Consider the following 3,632-nt stretch of genomic DNA (forward strand, 5'->3'; position numbering starts at 1 on the left):
ACTATTTATTAAATAAAATAATATAAATCTCCTTATATATGGAATATAAACAGTTGTCTATTAGCATAAATTCTTATTTTTATAAATGGAATTAATATCTTTTAAAATTCTTAACTATTACATCTTGTATATGATAAGTAAAAGATAAAATTCAGGTTTGTTGAAAACTCCATATGTCAATACTATCATGACTTTAGGTAGTACTGTATTTTTTAAAAAATCACTTTTATCTCTGGGGAAAATAATATGTAATTTGTATTGAATAGTTACTTTACAAGAAACAATCCTTCATTACCTGTTAAAATTTGCATATGGAATCAAACTTGTCAATGACCAAAAAAAAAATGTTATTTAACTTTATAAGAAATATTTTTTAAACTCGGCTATTGTGAAAATTTTATTTAGGACAAATGTAAACTTGCTCCCTGTACCAAAATCTCGAGATAAAAGAATTAAATTGAAAACATATGCTGGTATGAATGGCCTTTAAGGCAATACAATATTTTTAAAGTTTTAGTCATTTCAGAGTACTTTGTTAGAAAATAAGAGCACCAGTTTGGGAGATGATCTCCATTTGTGAGAGAGAACACAAAACACAGCCATAGAGATAAGGACCAGCTTTAATTTTTGGTGTAAGTTGAGAGGTCAGCTCTTTCTGATAGATCTTGTACTGCTGTGTAACCTGGTATTTCACTTTCTCTGTGTCAAAGGTTTTATCTTCTTGGTGGCTGGGTTTTTGCAGCTTCTTCTTGAAGTAGGCATGAATGAGATGTTTGGGGATTTTCACATCAATTTTGTTGGAGGTGGCAACGACAAATTTATTTTGTGTCCAACCAAGAGAAACTAAATTGAAGACCAGAGGTCCAATCACAAGTAACATCTTCTTCAGCTGCTTCAAGAAAATCACATTCACCTCTATAGTGACCAGTGGGGATGAACAGAATGGTCCTGGAAGTAACACTCTGTTTTCTCACATACTGACAAAAGGGTTTTTTGCAGTGGCTCAATGACTTTTGAGATACATCTTTAGTAGGGTAATAACTAGGCATATTGACAAATTTAAACACTTGGGTACCACTGCTCTTGTCACCAGTAACTGGCTTGTGACAGTAGCAAAACCATCTCCTTTTCCTTTACAATCCTGGTCTTAACTGCTGAATCCTTCCTCTTGCACATGACTTTCCATGAATCTGGAATACTTGCCAATTCCTCTAATAGGATTTCAAATGTAGTAGGCTTTCCTTTCCTGGGCTTTTGAGCCCTAAAGTTATTCTGAACCTTGCCACTGGCATCAGCCTTTCTTTGCTTGAGGTTTTACCTCCTTGCTGTCTGGTTTTTCAGCTATTTCTTATCACCATCTCGTAAGACAAGATAGTGCAGTACAATTTTTGACAATCTTTTCTCTTTTATCAATTTTTAATATTTAGGCTTTTAAATAGTATGCTATTAATAAAATGGTTTCCACTTAGTTTTATTCTTTTTTCTTAGTAAAAATGCAAGTTAAGCACATTTTATTTAGTTAAGTATTGACTTTCAGATCCATTCACTTTGTTTTATGTTCTTCTATCCAATCACTTTCACATTTCCCCATAAGGCTATACCTATCCAAATGATAAAATCCAATTTAAGAAAAGGAAATGGTAAAAGAAATAAAAAAGGGAGAGGTTACAAATTAGAAACAGAGTTTTCACCACCTTTATGTAATGCTAATGCATTTCCTACAATTCAGATCAGTAAGATTCTTCACAATGTTTTTTGGAACCAAGAGTTGTGAGCATACTGTCAGCACTGCAAGCAAACATTCAATGTGAGTTTCTAGTTTAATGTAAATTTCGATATGTACTTTATCATGTACATGTTACATAAAATAAATGAGCTTTGCTAGGATTCCTTTTCTTTCTATTTATAAGGAACAGGATTACCAATGAATAATGGAGTTGAATACACTGCTATTTATTTCTCATGGGAGTTTGCAGAAAACTTAGAAAGGGCATCAAAAATAACTAGTGTTTATAGTACTTGGAAAATTTGTGATGAAATTACAGATTGTAAAATTAGTTAATTGACAAAGTTGTTATAACACCGACTTTGCATTTTACTTTTTTAAGTATACACACAAAAAAAGAAACTAATATATGAAATCATCATGAGATTGATATTTTTACCTATTATTTAATATACTTGAATGTGAGCCTTTTTTTCTTCCACCTGTGTTATATTTAATGCTCTATACTACCATGTAACCAGAAGGTTTTAGGAACAGAACTGCATAATTAGTATTCTAGTTAACTAAGAAATATTACATAGGGACTTTATTACAAGCGAATTGAGGAGAGGACATCTATCATCATTGTGTGTATACTACCCCTTTATACATTCATTGTTATATGTATATTATTCCTTCACACATATTTGTTGAATAAATAACTGTTTTTTAAAGATTTAAATTTAATACTAAAATACTTTTAATGTTAAAACTGTAAAAAATAAAAGTTGATATTTATCTTATGATTCAGAAGATTCTACTAAATTTCAACTTTAAGCAATTACGTGCAATCTAAATAGAGTCTTTGATACCGTGGAAAAAATACTTCAAAATAATCCTTGCTATCAACTCCTTTATATGGTATTTGCTTCTGTCTTGAAAATCTAAATTCAAAAATGATTCCAGTTTTAATTTTGTTTTAGAGTCATGAGGGAAAAGGGCAGTCATTTTTATTTTCAATTCCCAGTTCTATAAACTTTGCCTCCAATACAAGCTAAACAAAAATCCTCAAAAAAAATCATCTGGGCCATTTATTAGTAAGGCTTTCAAGTCACAGAAGCTTGTTACCCACAGAGCCTGAAGAAAGACAATATGGCACAATGGAAAGAGCTGGTGCCTTTGGAAATAGGTGTAAATATTTGCCCTGACACTTATCAGACATGTGTATTTGTGCAGGTTAGTCAACCACAGAGTTGCACAGTCAGCATCATCCATGATCCATTTTGTTCCAGATGGTTCTACATAAAGATAGAATGTGTGCAAAGCATGTTTCTGTTTGGTGCCAATCCATTGTTGTTGAGCCCAAGTTTTATTCATGTTTCCATAAACCATATTTCTTACTCAAGAGATGGGTGGATATTATAGAAAACATGACATAAAATTCACCAGTTGTAAAAGAAGATCAATGGAGAAAAACAACAATCAAGAAAGGAGAGTAGATAATACCTTGATTACTTCATGAAGAGAAAATAATCCAGAAATATGGGCTAGTGGTGCTAGATTTATAGTCTCCCTGGGCCAAGTGAATTATACTCTCATGAGATAGATTTTTCTTTGGGAAACATTTTCCTCCTTAAGTTTATTCTGTTAAAAAAAAAAAAATCCACATCTAACAGACTTAGTTTAATGTTTCAACTCTGTAGTGAATATTTTAAACAGAAAGAGCTCAAGTCCTTACATAGTTTTTGTCGTTAAAAAGAGATGTTTATAATAATGGCTTCAGGAAAATTAGATTAATAGTAGCAGTAGCTTTATCTGTTCTCTGCCAGGTAAACACCAATAATACTCTAAAGGTAATCTCCTAAAGATAGTTCTAATCCATGCTGGTTTAGGTGGCAAATATTTCTTTGAATGAAATGACAGCTTG

At 31.8% G+C, this 3,632-nt stretch overlaps 1 pseudogene; it reads right to left on the reverse strand.

Annotated features, from left to right (window-relative positions):
• Positions 1-409: 409 nt before the first annotated feature.
• On the reverse strand, positions 410-3,082 carry LOC107512937 (annotated as a pseudogene).
• Positions 3,083-3,632: the final 550 nt, after the last annotated feature.

This window comes from Rousettus aegyptiacus, unplaced genomic scaffold (genome assembly GCF_014176215.1).
Source record: "Rousettus aegyptiacus isolate mRouAeg1 unplaced genomic scaffold, mRouAeg1.p scaffold_m13_p_2, whole genome shotgun sequence".
Taxonomy (NCBI): domain Eukaryota; kingdom Metazoa; phylum Chordata; class Mammalia; order Chiroptera; family Pteropodidae; genus Rousettus; species Rousettus aegyptiacus.